Source organism: Gossypium arboreum, chromosome 7 (genome assembly GCF_025698485.1).
Source record: "Gossypium arboreum isolate Shixiya-1 chromosome 7, ASM2569848v2, whole genome shotgun sequence".
Taxonomy (NCBI): Eukaryota; Viridiplantae; Streptophyta; class Magnoliopsida; order Malvales; family Malvaceae; genus Gossypium; species Gossypium arboreum.
In genome coordinates, this window is record NC_069076.1 from 54,349,794 (window position 1) to 54,368,518 (window position 18,725).

Consider the following 18,725-nt stretch of genomic DNA (forward strand, 5'->3'; position numbering starts at 1 on the left):
TGTAAAATTTTGATTTTTGGTTTAAGTAAACCCTGTCTCCTGTTAATGTGAATTATAAATTTGTGTGGGTTAAGCGTGTCATAAATAGCCTGTTGGTCCAAGGGCTAACGGCGTGGTTCTATTGTCAAGGGACTCGAGTTTAAGTCTTATTGCACCTGAAAGGGTGTTTTATTTTGCTTATTGTCGTGTAGGTATTTGTGTGCCAGTGGAACTTTGTAGCTTGGGGCGGTTGAGGAGTTTGAAAGATGAAGGGGAGTGTATAGTCGAAAGTTAGGAGATGTAGGGGAAATTTGAGTGGCAATCGGTTTGAGGAGGTGGGGAGAGTTTGTAGGAGGAAATGAAGGAGTGATGGTTGAGAGGATGTGTTAGTTTCATTAGTGGACTCTATGTATTAAAAAGAATTTGGCTTTGAGTTTAGGGAACTTCTTCTGTTTTTCATTTTCAGTTTTGGCAACTTGTGCTTCTTTTTAATTTTGTTACTAAAGTCGTTCTTTGCTTGAATTGCGTTTGGGGTACGTTGGGTTCGCTGCTTCATTGGTTCCAGTCTTCTCCTTAACCCTAGTGCACTGATTTCTGTCCATCTTTTCTTTTTTTGATTTGGTAACTTACCCTTTGGGCTAAATATCATTTGTCCATCTTCTCACAATTTCGTTTCGATTTTGAGCCTTTTTTGGGGAATCGAATCTTTCATTCTTCGCTCTTTTGCTCTCTGTAAACTTGTCTTGATAGATTGCTTTTCTCTCAACTATTTACTTCTACTTTGAACGAACCCTGCCAAGGCCTAGATAATGTCCTCCTCTTCTTTTCTTTTTTGTGTTTGACCATTTCATGCTGTGGGACTATCAGAATCCCCTTGTGTTATTAGTAACTGCTCCCTAGCCGAACCTTATTCGGTTTTCCTCAAAAAGGTTCAACTTATGTATCTCTTAGGCCGAACAGTTGCACTTCCTCTTTTGTCATAGGGAGATATTCTTTTAGCACTTCTCTTTCTGTACGATTGTTGTTAGGGAATCAATTTCCTTAAACAAGGTGTGGAGCCGATTGCTTCCCTTTGCAAGTGATAATTCCTCTATTGGTAAGTGTTTAAGATCTAGATGTGTTTGTGTGGGATCACAGATTCTTATGAGTCGGTTAATTGTTCTTGTGAAGGGTTAAGTGTTAGGGAGAATACGTGGTTTGGAACAATGAGGGGCTATGATTGTTGATTGGTAAGTAGTGAAGATTTGGTTAAAGTATTTTTATTCAATGGCAGTATGGTTTTGAATTAACGAGGGTGCTAGACTAATGAGAGGTTGCGGTTGATCATACGTTCTCTATCTCAGAGGCATTTCGATTGCAATTTCGTAACAGGTGTGTAATCACACTGCTTCAATCGTTAAATGGTAAAACCCAGAATACTTTTACCATCGATGCCACGTGGGGGTACGCTCGCCCCTGTGGTCATCTAATCGCATAAGCACGAGCACGTGATTGTAGATACCATCGTGAGCGATCTCGTGGGCATAGGTCGTTTGGGCCATCTTAGGCTGAAATAGACAGTGTAGGCCCCATGGGCTCATGGGCCTACACGGGTAAACCACACGGATGTGTGGAGTATAATGGGCCAAGCTGTGTAGTTTAAATGGCCAAGGTCATTATCGAGCTTAATGGGCTTGGGCCCATTTTCATTTTTTAATTGATAATATTGCACGGGTCGAACGAGACGACTGTGGACCTACTGTTGGGTCGGTAAGTATACCTAGACCCTAATTTATGTTACGATTGTTATACCCCAATGTTGTAAATAACAGATATACCCCTAGGTTATATATGAAAGTTTTGAGCATGCCATCTTTATTATATCTACATTTATATTATGTTGCATTGCATGGGGTGGGACTTATGATATTGGAAGAAGTGTACTGGAAGGCTATAAGCTTACTACTGGTAGCTCTGCTCCAAATACTGTTAGTGTTGCAACCGGTACTATGTTTTGGAGTGTAGGGATAGGTGGGTCGATTTTATCCCCACATGGAGTGTAGGGCTGGACGGAGTAGAGTATAGAGGATGGATGGGTAGGAACTCTGTATGCATTCCTGATACTGTACTGAATTGGGCTAAGGCCCACACTGATACTGCTACTGTATTAGGCTAAGGTCCATACTGATATTGCGACTAATATGGGCTTAGGCTCAGACTATTCAACATTGTATGTTTGATTGATCGATAAATATGGATTACACACTGAGTTTCCACAAAATCATCTTTTTTGCATATCTGTGTAGGTAATCTTTAGGCGAGCTAGTTCTACGAAGGACTTGGAGATGGCCACACCACTGATTATGTTTTCATTTTGAATTTAGTAAAAGTATTCTTATATTGGTAAATTTTATGTAATAAGGTCGTTTTAAAGTTTTATTTTTATTTGGGAATTTATTTAAAATAACTTATATCTGTTAGCAATAGGATTCGGGTTTTCAAAAGGTAAATGATTTCCAAGTACTATACCACGTAACTAGTTTCAAAAGCTTCCGTAACGAACAATATTTTAAAGTGTAACAACGATTTAGTATGAAACATGTTTTGTTTAACGAACCTGCAATTTAGCAAATAAATGAAAGAAGATAGTTTTTCATAAAGATAGTAAACAAGGTTTTAACACGAGCAGACTTTTCTAATAGAACTATGTTTTTCAAAACTCTCTCCAATGTAACATCACATATGTGGCCATAACGTCTAAGCTGGGTTCTGAGTGTTACAGGCTTCATTGTAAGACTTATCCGATAAAGTTTCATTAGTTGAAGGATCAACCACCATCTGCGTCTGTGCATTCAAACCATTGTAGAATATCTCCATTTGGGTCCAATACTGAAATACATGCAGAAGACATTTCCCAAGAAATTTTTTGAATCTTTCCCATATTTCATATAGTGTTTCATCCTCTAGTTGCTTGAAGGATGTTATGTCATTTCTCAGTTTATCATTCATATTGGGTGGGTTATTTTGCAGCAAAAATCTTTAACAGAGATTATTCCATGATTCTACTATTCTAGATGGTAAAGCATTAAGCGATGTTCTAGCAAGATCTCCTAAAGAACATGGAAATAGTTTGAGTTTTAAGGCATCATCTTATTGTCTGAAAGAATCACAGACCTACAAGAAAAATCTCAAGTGTAATCTAGGATCATCAGTTGGAAAACCACCAAACTGGCCAATTGATTGAAGCATATGACACATTACAAGTTTCAGTTCAAAGTGAGGAGCTTGAATTTGTGTCCTAACTATTCTAGGATTCAGGTTGTGTAAGATACGTACTACATTCTCTCAAATAGGCCTATATCGATCATCAAACATCTCAGCAACAAGAGGATTAACATTTGAAGCTCTTGGATTAAGTTCTCATTCATAGTAGGTGGATTTTTACCGTCTTGATTCATTGCTTTTATTCTCTTCCCCTTCTGAGCAAGGTTCTTTCAATTTCTAGATCTAAAAGATAGAGTCCTCAGTAAGAATACCTTTATGCATATAGCTAATAACAAACATGTTGAGATTACAAAACAAACAATTGCAATAACAAAAACTAAGGTTACCAATCGCTAATCCCCGACAACAGTGTCAAAAACTTGTTACATGTGAATATGATATGTGAGTTGTGCAAGTAGACACGATGAATCAAGTAATAAAATGATAAGTGAGTATCGTTCCCACGAGGATTGGATGAGTGCTCTTTGTCTAAGTTATCACAATTGAACAGAAAAGATAAATGTACCGAATGGTGTTTAATTAAATTAAAATGGGATTAACACATTAGAAGTGAGAGTAGTGAAGTATACTAGTAGAGATTACCATTGCAACAAATCAAACAAGAGTACTAAAGACTTTAGCAAAGTTGGAGTATTGGTCATGAAGGTTGGGCTTACTAAGGGATTTGTTCTGCCCCGCAAACAATGTCGTGGCAAAACTACTGTGAACTTACTATTCAAGTGGGTACTAATGTGGTTTACCCCTGTCAAAAGCAAGACCTAAGGTTACTCACCCTTAAAGCACTATATGTCTATAGGCTCAGGATTCGCAACTACTATTAATGCTCAACCCTCTAAACAATATAAGGTAAGGCTTTATGTCTAAAGTTTACACGAGTATTTCACTCAAAACTCACTTATATTACCGAACTTCGGTCCAGGTAACCTTATCCTGTCAGTTTCAAGCTACCTTAACACTTATTGAGTATTCATCAACACTCTCTTAAGCATTTAAACAAAAATAGGCATTGAGTAAAGAGGTAATATAAACAATATTAATCCATAAACATTAATCGAAGTTAAAACATCATCCAAAGCAAACCCTAGCCGTATTAAGTTAACTCATACCTAGGCTACATAATTTCAAGAACAGAATCCTCAATATCCAAAAAATTACAATTTAAAATAGAATAATTGAAACAAAATGCAAAAGAAGAAATCTGGGTTAAAAATTCCAATCGCTTTCGACTCAACATCTTGTTGCTCGTCCTTACCAAAGTTTAACGGTTAGCTCAACTTGCATTTCTTGCTACAATGAGACCTTTGTCCCAGCTCTTGTCACTTTTTCTTCTTTTCCTTTTTTTTTCACTTTTATACTTGGGTTGTCCTCTAAGGTAAAAGTTTAACAGTTAGCTCAACTTGGTTTTTCCCTAATTTTGAGGTGAATATTCTCCATTACATGTACACGTAGGGGACCAAACGCTGAGTGTTCTCATTGTTGACTGGGTGTTTGTCTATTCTTCACTAGCATTGCCATGGCAACCTCTCATAATGCTTTAGCAAACCTCCATCCTCTACTATCCTTCTCCCTTAAACCTATCATTCAGCTGCAACAAGACCTTTCCACAAGCAATTAAAAGTAAAGATGTAATAAAGTAATCATCATCTCAAGTTTTTAGATGCACCGCTCGATTAACTAGAAATGATCATGCAATTAACGAAAATAATGCTAATTTTACTGAAGTACAAGCAATTAATTAAGTCTAAGAGTATGAAATATAACACTTTTCAAGAGCTGTTATTAGGGTAGGAGAGAATCGACCAAGCTTCTTTCTTCTTTCATGGTTTGTAAATCAAGCTTGCTTTTCATAAATTTTCTGTTTCTGAGATCGTTGTAGCTTAATCTAACTAACCCAGTGATACATGATTTTTTGTGACAAGTTTTAAATATTTATAATGAATCATTCTTGAAACTAACTTTTATCACGATGAATGCAAGTGTACCTATCGAACAGTAGTATAGTTTTATCAAGACCGGATTGTCGAACCCAAAGGAACTAAAAGTACTAGTAATGACTGTCTTTTTATTTTCTAGCCTAAGAATAAGGGGGCTTGTTTTAAATAACTAATTAAATAAACTAAGAATTCACAGAAAATAGAATTGGGGGATTAATTTTGGAAAAACAATTGAATTAAGACAATACCTAAGGAAAAATCCACCTAGACTTCACTTGTTATTTGACTCTGAATCGGACGATTTATTCATTTGACTTGATCCGTAGAAATCCCTAAGTTATATTATTATCTCTCTCGAGACTAACATAACCCTAGGTTGAATAATTAAAATATCTTTCTAATTAACTTCCTAGGGTTGCATTAATTCGATCTATGAATCCCCTTATTAGGTTTCACCCTAATCCGGCAAAATCTAATCACCCTATCTCTAGGCGCACAAGCAACTCCGCTTAATTATGATAAATGTACTCTTAGACAAGGTCTATTCCTCTTCTGAATAAGAGCTTAACTTGAATCAATATCCTAGAATATCAAGACAAGAATTAAGAACACATAATTAAGAACAAGCCAAATATTTATTATACAATTCAAATAATAATAACAAGATTTGTCTTAGGTTTTATTCCCCTCAGGTATTTAGGGGTTTTAGTTCATAACTAAAAAGGAAAACATCTCAGAAGAATAATGAATACAAAACATAAAGAAAACCCAAAACTCCTAAAGGGAAATTGAGGGGAGATCTTCAGTCTTGATGATGAATCTGGCTTCTGAGATGGATCAATCGGCTTTCTTCAAGTAATTCCTTTCTTCCTCCCTGTGTCTCATTTTCCTCTTCCTTTCGGGTGTATTTATAGGCTTTGGAATGCATAAAAGCCCTCAAAATTAGCCTTTTCCTAATTAGACTCAAGTTGGGCTCGCCAAGGACACGCCCGTGTGCGATTACTTCAGGCCATGCTCGAGCCTGTTAAATAGGCATGGGCGTGTGGTCCACTCGTGTGAGTCATGCTTCGATTCTGCCAAATTGACAAGATCGTGTGGTTTGCTCATGTGAGGAGGTCCAGGCCATATTGATTTCGTACGTTGGCCCATTTTTTCCGTTTTTGGCCCGTTTCTCGTTCCTTTCGCTCTCCTATGCTCACCTAAGTATAAAACATGACATTAAGGCATTAGGAACATCGAATTCACCAATTCTAAGGAAAAATCATCCATAAAATGTGTTAAGCAAGGGGTAAAAATATGTATAAATTATGGTTTATCACTCAGGTACTAAACTATAAACCTATTAAAGATTTTAAAAGATACCATTGTTATATTTTAAGCTTTTTGGATGTGAAATGGTAGAGATTAAAGCTTTGTTATGGAATAGGACTATTTTGGTAAAGTGAGTTTTGATTGTTTTAAGTTTAAAGACTAATGATGTTGAATTTAATAAAAAAGATTTTTAAGTTTTTATTCTAGAGTTTATTGAAGGACAAAACTGATAATGGAATTAAAAACGAAGCTCAAATATGAAACATATGTAAGTTTTAATTTTAGGGACTAAATTGAATAAAAGGTAAAAATTCAAGAAAATATTGTAAAATGTTATTAAAGGTGTAATACGCATATTTTTAGATATTATAAGGTATTTGGACTTAACTTGCCCTTTCATCCAAATCTAAGGACTTTCTTACATGGAGACACTTTCAAAAATACCTTATCACCAACTTGAAACTCCATTTCTTTTCGTTTCAAATCCGCATAAGATTTCTGTCTATCTGAAACAGCTTTCAAACAATCTCGAATCACTTTCACCTTTTCTTCAGTTTCTTTTATTAGATCCACTCCATAAATCTGATTTTCCTTGAGTTCAGTCCAATACAATGGCGTCCAACATTTACAACCATACAATGCTTCATAAGGTGCCATCTTTAAACTCGTCTGATAACTATTATTATAAGCAAATTCTACTAACGGTAAATACCTTTTCCAGCTACCTTGAAATTCCAATACACAACATTTGAGCATGTCCTCAAGAATCTGAATCACTCTCTCTAACTGTCCATCAGTTTGTGGATGAAAAGCAGTACTGAAATTTAACTTCGTACCTAATACCTCTTGCAACTTTTTCCAAAACCGCGAAGTAAATCTTGGATCTCTATCCGAAATGATTGACAAAGGTATTCCGTGAAGTCTAACAATCTCACTAATATATAATTCAGCCAACTTATTAAGAGAATAATCCATACGTACCGGAATAAAATGAGTCGATTTAGTCAGCCTGTCAACTATTACCCAGATGGCATTTTTCTTCCCCAGACTTAACGGCAACCCTGATACAAAATCCATAGTAATCCGATCCCATTTCCATTTAGGAACCATGATAAGCTAGAGTAGTCTCGAAGGTACTTGGTATTCATCTTTCACTTGTTGACAAATTAAGCACTTTGATACAAACTCAGAGATGTCTCTTTTCATTCCACTCCACCAATACATTTTCTTCAAATCATTATACATTTTCGTACTGCCCGGGTGAACTGCCAAACAACCATTATGTTCTTCATGCAAAATCTTTTGAATCAATTCATCATTTTTTGGTACACAAATCCGGTTTTTAAACATCAAGCAACCATCAGAACCGATTCTGAAATCTGGTCCTGTATCAGCTTCACACTGCTTTCTCTTGGCTTGCAAATCTTGGTCATTTTTCTAAGCTTCACAAATCTCTTGTAAAAACATCAGTCTTACTCTTAACTATGCTAGAATCGAACCATCATCTAATACCTTTAACTGAGTATTCATAGATCTCAAAGAAAATAGCAACTTTCTGCTCAAAGCATCGGCAACCACATTCGCTTTTCCCCGATGGTAGTCAATAACAAGCTCGTAATCTTTCAATAACTCCAACCATCTTCATTGTCTCAAATTCAAGTCCTTTTGTGACATCAAGTACTTAAGACTTTTGTGGTTGGTATATACTCGGCACTTTTCACCATACAGATAATGTCGCCAAATCTTCAAAGCAAACACTATAGCAGCCAATTCCAAATCATGAGTTGGATAATTTCTTTCATGAGATTTTAATTGCCTTGAAGCATAAGCCACCACTTTTCCTTCTTGCATAAGTACACATCCTAAGCCATTTCGAGAAGCATTACTATACACTACAAATTCTTAACCTGATTCGGGTTGTACCAATACCGGTGCTTCAGTTAATAACTTTTTCAATTCTTCAAAACTCTATTGACATTCTTCCTTCCACTCAAATTTAACATCCTTTCGGAGTAGTCTAGTCATAGGAGTAGCAATTATAGAAAATCCATTTACAAACCACCGATAATACCCAGCTAGCCCCAAGAAACTTCTAACCTCGGTTACATTTTTAGGTGGTTTCTAATCAACAATGGCCGAAATTTTACTGGGATCAACCCGTATACCATCACCTGAAACAATGTGACCCAAAAATCCAACTTCCCAAAGCCAAAATTCACTTTTACTAAACTTGGCATATAACTGCTTATTTCTCAAAGTTTGCAAAACTATTTTCAAGTGCTCGGCATGCACTGTCTCATCTTTCGAATAAACTAAGATGTCACCTATAAATACTACAACAAATTTGTCCAAGTATGGCCGAAATATGCGATTCATCAAATCCATAAACACAGGAGGAGCATTTGTTAACCCGAATGGCATAACTAAAAATTCATAATGACCGTACCTTGTTCTAAAAGCAGTTTTAGGCACATCCGACTCTTTTACTCGCAGCTGGTAGTACCCAGATCTCAAGTCAATCTTTGAAAATCATGTCGCTCCTTTCAGCTAATCAAACAAATCATCAATTCTCGACAATGGATACTTGTTCTTGATTGTCACCTTGTTTAATTGCTGATAGTCAACACACAATCTCATAGAACCATCCTTCTTTTTCACAAATAACACAGGAGCACCCTAAGGTGAAAAACTCGGTCTCACAAAGCCTTTGTCAGTGAACTCTTGCAATTGCGGCTTTAATTCTTTCAACTCTGCTGGTGCCATTCTATACGGGGCAATCGAGATCGGAGCTATTCCTGGTATCAACTCAATACCAAATTCTACTTCCCTAACTGGAGGCAAACCCAACAACTCTTCTAGAAATACATCCGCGAATTCACACACAATTGGCACTGATTCAACTTTCTTTTCAATTTCTTTTGTATTAATTACATATGCCAAATAAGCTTCATAAACCTTCCTCAAATATCTCTGAGCTGACATCAAAGAAATCACACTAGATAATGCCTCTGATTTGTCTGATTCAACCCGGAAAATTTTACCACTTTCACACTTTCACACTTTAATTCTATAACCTTTTCTTTGCAATTTACTATAGCATCATGCAATGTCAACCAAACCATACCCAAAATAACATCAAATTCATCAAACGGCAACAACATCAAGTCAGCCGGAAAGTAATAACCCCAAATCATTAAAGGGCATTTCTTGCATACTTTATCAACTATCACACATTTGCCTAATGGATTCGATACTCTAATCATAAATTCTTTGTACTCAACAGGTATATTCATACTAGACACCAATTTCATGCACACATATGAATGAGTAGAACTGGGATCAATCAAAGCATTAACATTAACATCATAAAGAGAAAATATACCAGTAATCACATCAGGTGATGAAGCATCTTCACGTGCCTTTATGGCATAAGTTCTAGCTGGAGCCCTTGCTTCAGGTTTAGCTGCGGAATCTTTGACTACATTCTTGCTGCTTGCTTCATTTCCAGCTTTCCTCGAATATCTTCCCCTCAAGTCTGCACCACTAGCTTTTACACTCTGAAATTTTTCTTTCTCAACTCTCTCTGGGCAGTCTCTAATAAAATGATCCAGAGAACCACACCGAAAACATTCATTCACTCTACATGGGCCAAAATGATTTCTACCACACCGCTGGCACTCAGGCTTAACAAATCTCAAATTTCCCACACTAGCCATGGAAGTAGTCTGAGATTTAAAACCCACATTTTGCTTCTTATAATTTCTATATGATTGTCCAGCCCAAACCTGAGAACGAGGATTCATATTTCTAGATTTTCTAGATTGCTGTGAGAATGAACTGCTCGTCGATCTTTTCTTCCAATTTCTAGTCTCAGCCTCTACTTTTTTCTTCTCTTTGAGTAGTTCTTCATCCTTGCAAGCTCGATCAACAGGTACTACCATTTCTTTTAATTCGAGAATCCCAACAAATACTTTAATGTCTTCATTGAGTCCGTCTTCAAATCGTCTACACATTTTAGCCTCTGTAAGAATATATTCTCTAGCATATTTACTCAACCTGACGAACTCTCTTTCGTATTCAGTAACTATCATGTTACCCTGCTTCAATTCAAGAAACTCTTTATGCTTTTGATCAACAAATCTTTCGCTGATGTATTTCTTCCGAAATTCTTCTTGAAAGAACTCCCAAGTTACTTTCTCTTTCGGGACTACTGAAACCAACGTCTTCCACCGATGATAGGCTGAATCCCTCAACAATGATATAGCACATTCCAAGCATTCCTCAGGTGTACAAGACAATTCATCAAATACCCTAATAGAATTCTCAAGCCAAAACTCTGCTTTCTCTGCATCATCGTCAACATTTGCCCTGAATTCTTCGGCCCCTTGCTTACGGATTCTGTCAACTGGAGTTCTGTGAAATTTCATCAGATCTACACCTTAAGGCATCGGGGGTACAGGTTGAGGAATCGGGGGAGGTGGGGGAGGTTGTGCATTCGGGTTCATACGAACTAACTCAGTATACCAGGCATTCATCATCTGGAGAAAGGCTTCCAGAGCCCCTTCTCCTCCTCCTTAACCAACAGTAGGAGGTGGATATTCAGTCGACACCGCCCCTTCAGCTGGAGCTGGTGCATTACTCTCTACATCATCAGCCACAGCTGGATCGGGATCCATTTACTATAAAAAAATCATTTAAAAGGTCAGAAGTCGTCACACTATCACAATATATATATGGCATGTATAGCAAAACCCGTACATACAACACGTTAGTCTGATAACTGAATAAACCTAATCTGATACCACTAAATGTAACGTCCCTGTACTCGAGAACATCACTAGAGTCGAGTATGAGGTGTTAACGAACTTAATTCATTAATTAAACAGGTCAAATAATTTATTTTTAAAATTTCCAGACAAGCTGGCCAGCTGCGTCACAGTCACTTAAAAATTCATATCTCGAGTTCCAAAACTCAAACTTAAGATCTGTAAATATTTCCTAAAACTAGACTCATATATCTATCTACTAATTTTTTTCTAGAATTTTTTGTCAAGCTAATTACTACAGTTTAATAGTTAAAGTCTCCCCTATTTCAGGGTTTGACTACTCTGACCCTTGTGTATTACAAAACACTATTCTCTTTGTACAGAACTCAAAAGACTAATTTGTTTGTTTCTCATAAAACTAGACTCAGTAAGAAATATATAAATATAAAGCATGACCTCTAATTATTTTTGTACAATTTTTGGTGAATTTCCAAAGTCATAACAGGGGATTTAGAAATCGCTCTGAACCTGTTTCAAAAACTTTAAATATCTCACAAAATATAACTCATTTACCTGTTTTGTTCCATCCATATGAAAATAGACTCATCAGGCTTCAATTTCATAACTTATTCATCACTTAATTCCATTTCTTACTATTTTTAGTGAATTTTCAAATTCACATCACTGCTGCTATATGACTCTATTTTATAGCAAATTTCACAATTTTATGGTTTTCCATGGAGTAGGTAATACATTAAGCATACATAACACTAAATATAAATTTTGATTAGCCATTCCAATAGCTAATCAACAACAAGCATTTACACATCACTCATTTACCATATCATAAGATCATTTACACAAAGTGAGTATAGTGCTATACATGCCACATTCAAAATATACAAGTCATTTTACCAATTTAAGTCTTTGGATAGTGTGAACGAGCCTTCGACCTATCTCGATTCTCAAGCCGGCTTATCAAAACTACAATGAAGGAAAAGGAGGGAGTAAGCATAAATGCTTAATAAGTTCACATGCAAATAACAAGTAACATAATCATGCCATTCAACATAAACATTATTTGCATAAACAACACCAAGACATTCATGTTGCATTTGCATTTAATATCTTACTACAATTTCATCATACTAAGTTCTCCACCCAAGGGTTTAAAAACATACCTGTCAAATTTTCTTATTCATCACACTTACCAACATGTCACCTTTGTATTAGGCATTCTCCTTATTCTATTAGAGATCTCCCGTTGAACGCATCAGAACATGATTTCGGATACACGGATAATGTGCACATAAGTGCTATACTCATAGCTAAATAAGCTCAATAGCTTTCGAAATCTATGTAGCCAAGCTACCATGTAACCCGCCCATAAACATACTCGGACTCAACTCAACGAGCTCGGGTGTTCGCATCCATAAGTGAACTCGGACTCAACTCGACGAGCTCGGATGCCTAGTTACATCTCACGAACTCGGACTCAACTCAACGAGTTCAGAACTCAATCATCCTAGTGACATGTCACTTGTACCCTAATCTATTCCCAAGGTTCAAACGGGATTCTTTTCAATTACACATTTACATCGCCTTCTTCGAAATATAGAAATCGATACTTGCTAACATCTCATACTTATCAAGTTGTTCACATAATTTGCATATCACCAAATAATAATTTACAAAACATCATATTTCATGATAATAAGTATCATATCATATAAATAACATTAAATCACTTAAAATAAAAATTATGTTACCTTATTTACATATGAACTTACCTCTATACAAAATATTAGCAATCGAGCCTATTCCACATAAACTTTGTTTTTCCCTCGATCGCGACTTGAATCTCGTTTCTCTTGATCTATAATGCCAAATTAATTTATTTAATACATACATTCATCAAAACAGCCCCTAATACGAACTTTGGAAAAATTACCATTTTGCCCCTAAACTTTCACATATTTGTAATTTTTCGCCAAGGCTCGTAAATTAAACCTCATCCTATTTTCTTATGTTTTATGACATGCTGATCATTTTTCCCTTCTATGGCAACATCAAATTCACGCTCTAACATGTACTTATGACTATTAGGTATTTTTACCGATTAAGCCATTTTACTCGTTTTCACTTAAAATCAAGTAGCACAAGTTGTCTAACATAATTTAAAACCTCATATTCTACCATAAAACACCAAAATACACAAATTTCACCTTTGGGAATTTTTCCAAATATGAACCCTAGGTTGAATTATTACTAGCATAAGTTAATTCGAGCTACCGGGATTCTAGAAACGTAAAGAACACTAAAAACGGGGCTTGGAATCACTTACTATAGAGCTTGGAAGCTTGAAACAAACCCTAGCTATGGAGAACCCTTGAAATTTCAGCTTAATGAAGAAGATGGACAAAAATTGGCTTTTAATTTTGTTTTTAATTCATTTTAATAACTAAATGACCAAAATGCCCTTAATTAAAAACTATGGTGTTTTATCTTCCTTTAGGTATTTTTGTCCAAACTAGTATAATGTTCTAATTACTATCCAAGGACCTCCACTTTAAAAACCCATTAATCACAAGTACTTAATACCTTTGTGAACTAGAACACACATTTTACAACTTTTGCAATTTAGTCCTAAATATCAAATTGGACCCTCTATAGTTAAAATTTCTAAACGAAATTTTCACACAATCATGCAATCATGCCATAGACCTTAAAATGATAATAAAATAAATTTTTATACCTAAGATTTTTGGTCATGAAACCACTATTTCGATTAGGCCCTAATTTGGGATATTACAGGCATGGCTTTGTGACATGGTTGTGTGACTTAGTCACACGCAGCCAAAGCCTGTCATATGGTTGTGTGAGTCTTAATTACTGAAATTTTCTTACTTTTTTGTTTAGTTTTCAATTAAGTCCTTATTTGATTTCAGGTTGATTTAAGAGCTTTTGTAAGCTCATTTAAGACTCAGTTTTAGTTGTAAATCATATTATACTTAGACTATTGAATGCTTTATTGTTTGATTGAATGTTTAAGTTAAAATCATAGGTGATAATTGTTGTTAACTGTCATAGCATCCTATAGCTTAGGTCTGACGATAGGACCGAGTGTAGAGTGTTACAAAACACTTCAGTGTTAAAGAATCAAGGTTAAATGAGAAATGAAATGATTGGATAGGTCGATAAGAGTCATTCATGGAAGGAAATGTTTGCTCAAGGCTGAAGGGCCAGTAAAGCCTGCCAAAGAATAGTGGAAAGCGAAGGTCTGTCAGGACCATGAAGGACAGTAAAGGTCTTGCTATCTACAAAACGTAGGAATGAAATGTCTAATGAAGGGTCTTTAAAGAATGGACTGAGAAAGTGAGTGTTATGGTGTTGTGTTATGGGCACTAGTACTCCAAGGTAGTAAAGATATGGTATTTTGGCAAAGGTCGTAGTTATGGTAAATACTTGGGTAGTTGCCAGCCAAAAGTAATGAATGACTAGTATTAAAGATACAGAATAATGAGAGAAGAGGAGTGGAGTGAAACCCAAGAATGGACATGGTCAAGACCAGACAAGGGTCTAAGACAGCCAATAAATGGCTCCGAGTGCCCAAGGCCTGGGCCTTATCACTAAGTTCATAAAATCTTCTATAAAATTCAGGGAGTTTAATTCTAAACCAAAAATATCCATTACTTAATAGTTATGCAGTATTACATGCATTTTACATACAGAATCTCACTAAGTTCTCTTGAATTTATAAAATTGTTACTTAAATGCAGGTTAGATAAAGACTCGAATAAATCAAGAGGGAGAAAGCCAGACTCCACCAAAGTTAAGTGGTGTATGATAGTTGTTCATGTATATAAAGGGGCACCCGTAATAACCTCGCCTCAAGTTTTAAGTTGATTATATCTATTTTCGAGTCTTAATCTAAAGATTGTAAATAAACATTGGACCAATTTCGTAAGAATTAGTCACCAGTTTTGTATAATTTTTAAAAGTAGTTAGATTTTCAAAAAAAATTTAGTTGTTAAACTATGTAAATAAATCTAAAACAGAAGAATCAATTAAGTCATTTGGGTTAGTGTAGCATCTCGTACCTGAACCTTGAGATCAGGCCAAGTATGGGGTGTTACATGTCGCCCAATTGATGAATCCCATCCCTAACCGCGAACATATATCTATACTTAGGATCTTTAATCCCCTAAGTTAGAGAACTCGTTGCATGTTCTATGTGGTTGTTTGTACATATAATCTTTAGTGGTAAGAAAGTCCTCATCTTGAATCTTAGTTTTTCCCTTTTCTAACTTTCTTTTACAAACTTGCCATAGATGAATGCGAAGTAAAGAAGAAAAAGAAGAAGAAAATAGGCAAACAAATAAGAACTTTTCTAAAAGTAAAAAATGGTAGATAAAACAACAAAAGAAATTACCAAAGAAAAAGAGAAAGTTGACGAACTTCGAAATAAAATGGAATAACACTAGAAAACAAAGAATCCTTAAATTCAAAAAAAAGTTGTTCAAAGATTGTAAAAGTAAGTTTCCTAGAAAATAACCTAATGCCCCTATTAATAGATGAAAAATTGAGTTTGAAACATTTGAAAACTAAGGAAGAAATGCATTCTCAAGTGAAATAATCATTGTAATTGGTCTAATGAAACGATATCATGTCAAAAGATGACATTTTTTCCCTTAAAAATGTTTTTTATATCTCAAAGTAACCACAAAATAGTAATTAACTTTTTTATAGACATTCCAAATAGGAAAGACTTCCCTTTTGAAAAAAAACAACACCTAATCCCCTGAAACCTCTAATCTTAAAGAAGCTCACTTTATAAACTTCTCTTTAACTAGGGGCTTTATAACCCCACACCTAAATACCTTCCATGCATGAACATCCTACACCGTGGAAAGAGCATTGGGATAACACCATCAGGAATAATCGTCACATAAGATCTAATATCATTAATATTTATAATATTTCAGTACTCTCCAACCCAAAGATGATCAAATTAGGATACATTTAGGTCATACCTTAACCTGGGTATAAATTGGACTCTATCAAAAAGGCATTCATTATATGAGAGATCTACTCAAAGCTCTTCTTCTACTATAAGTACCACTTCTTCTAATCTTTCAAGGCTAAAAGGTATGATATCTACCATATAACCCTCACTTTGCTTGAAGACCACCTCTAAACTTCATGTTTAGTGGCTCTCTCTATCACCTACAGTGCGAATCACCACCATTTACACCTCAACATTTGGTATAACTTAATTGTTATAATTATTTTAATATTAAAATAAGTTAAATATATTTTCTCTAATTCATCTTCAATTCTTTCTGACTCCTCATCCACTGTACTTTATACTAATTTGATTATTAGTTGTAGTTACTCAAGCTTATATTTACATTTGCACTTTATTTGTAATAGTTAAACTTTACAAATACAAATTAGATGCTTGAGGTTTTTCGAAAAAAAATCAAATATCTAGTATTTACTTCACAATTTGTATATATTAAAATTATATGTAAACTACACAAATGGTCATTAAACTATTGTCTTCGTTCTATTTTAGTCCATCAACTATTAATTTTTCCTATGTAGTCACTAGAATTTTTGAAATCAAATATTTTTGTTGCTCTCCCGTTAGTTGTCACTAGATGAGTGACAGAAAGTTGACATGAGCTTTTTTTTATTAGTCCAATAATAAATTTAGCTTTCTAGTGTTTACAAATTCTATAAATTTGATCCTTAGTATAAAATATTCCACAAATTTAGCCCTCAATGTTTATAAAATTTGTCATTTTCGTTTGAATTCTAAAAAATCAATAAATTTAGTTCTTAAAATTTTTAATAAATATAATCTTTTTGAATAATACCGAGGTAATATTTATTAATAAAAAAAGAGTTACATTTATTAAAAAAGCTAAACAAGTTGGAGTGTAATAAATAAAGATAAACAAAAGCCTCGGTTCCCAAGTAGAGGAGATAAGGAAACGAAAAAGAAAAACCCAGGATTTCAAAACTGAACCAAAAGAGTTTGAGGAAACTCCAAATCGAAACATAAAGGAGCCTTGGCTGATGATGGAGAAAACCTTAATTCGGTGCAACTGGGATGGGGCAATCAGCCTTCATCTCTAACACAGCCATTCAGGTACATTCTCTACCCAAAAATAGACTTTCCTGAAAGTAGATCTTACTTTAGCTAGAATATGGGGCCACCCTATTCGCATTCTGATCAACAAATCTGAAAATTATTCTATCAAACATTTTACCTTTTTGCTTAATTTTCAACATAAACCCTGACGGTGGATCTATCCCTACCCATCTCAATGATACGCACAATAGTAGCTCTTAAGTCCCCTTCAACCACTAAATTCTAAAAACCCATGTCAGTGGCAAAATGTAGACCATCGAGGCAAGCAAGCACTTCACCCAAGAAAGGATTGGAGACAAAATTGTTCCTTACCATTCCACTTCCCAAAACCTAGCCTTGGGCATTCCTAACAACAAAACCAAAATAAGACTAACGGCTTTGGCCATGAGAAGTAGTATCAAAGTTCAGCTTGAGCATCGAATCTTTCGGGGGGTCTAGCTTTGCTTCATCCTTATTCTCTCCTCAAGAAACTTCGCTCTTAGCTCCTTTAGTCCACAAACAAGGCTCATTATTTTGGCACTAATTTCTAGTGCATGTTGTTGTTTCCCTTCCATGACATGTTTATTATGATTTAACCACAAAGCCCAAATTGTAATGGCGATGATAGAATAGGCATGGATGTCACTCGATCTCATTAGGTGAGTAAACCAGCTCCACTAGTCCTCATGGTTACCAGATAGAGACCATTCAAGATTAACCTATATCTAAACTTCCTGTACAGGACCACACCCTGTGCAGGACCACACCGCATACGTATATGTAGCAGAGTCTCAGCTTCAATATTACAATGAGGACACATAGGGGAAGAAACAAGTCTTCTATTGTAAAGTATAGATGTTATAGGAATAAAATTGTGTAACATTCTCCAATTTGCTATCTTAATTTTGGGAGTGATTTGGAGAGACCAAAATTTTTGTACAAGTTAATATTACCTTGGTATAGTCTGAATAATCAGGGGCATAGGTTAACATTTGGTAGCCACTCCTGACTGTGTAAGGTCCTGCATGTTCTACTTTCCAAACTGGCACATCATCATCAACATGTTTAGACAGTGGAATACAATAGATGGTCGTGGCAATCTCAGATGGGAAACAATCTGGTAATAAAATCAGTTTTCAAGATTCTATTATTTGCTTCTATTAAATCAGCCACCAGAAATATATTCTCATCGCCTGTATTAAAACTATTAATGGAAGGGGTCCCTTTCAGCAGCCAACTATCCTCCTAGATGTTAATTGTACGGCCATACCTACTCTCCACCCCATTCCATCTGCCAATAACTTCCTAGCCATAAAAATGCTCTTCTAGGTG

The 18,725-nt window shown here is 35.4% G+C and overlaps 1 non-coding gene across 1 annotated transcript; it reads left to right on the forward strand.

The window, feature by feature from the left end:
• Window positions 1-2,852: 2,852 nt before the first annotated feature.
• On the forward strand, window positions 2,853-2,958 carry LOC128295715 (small nucleolar RNA R71). The gene has a single exon (XR_008286274.1). It is a non-coding gene; the product is annotated as a small nucleolar RNA R71 (small nucleolar RNA).
• The last annotated feature ends 15,767 nt before the right edge of the window (window positions 2,959-18,725 follow it).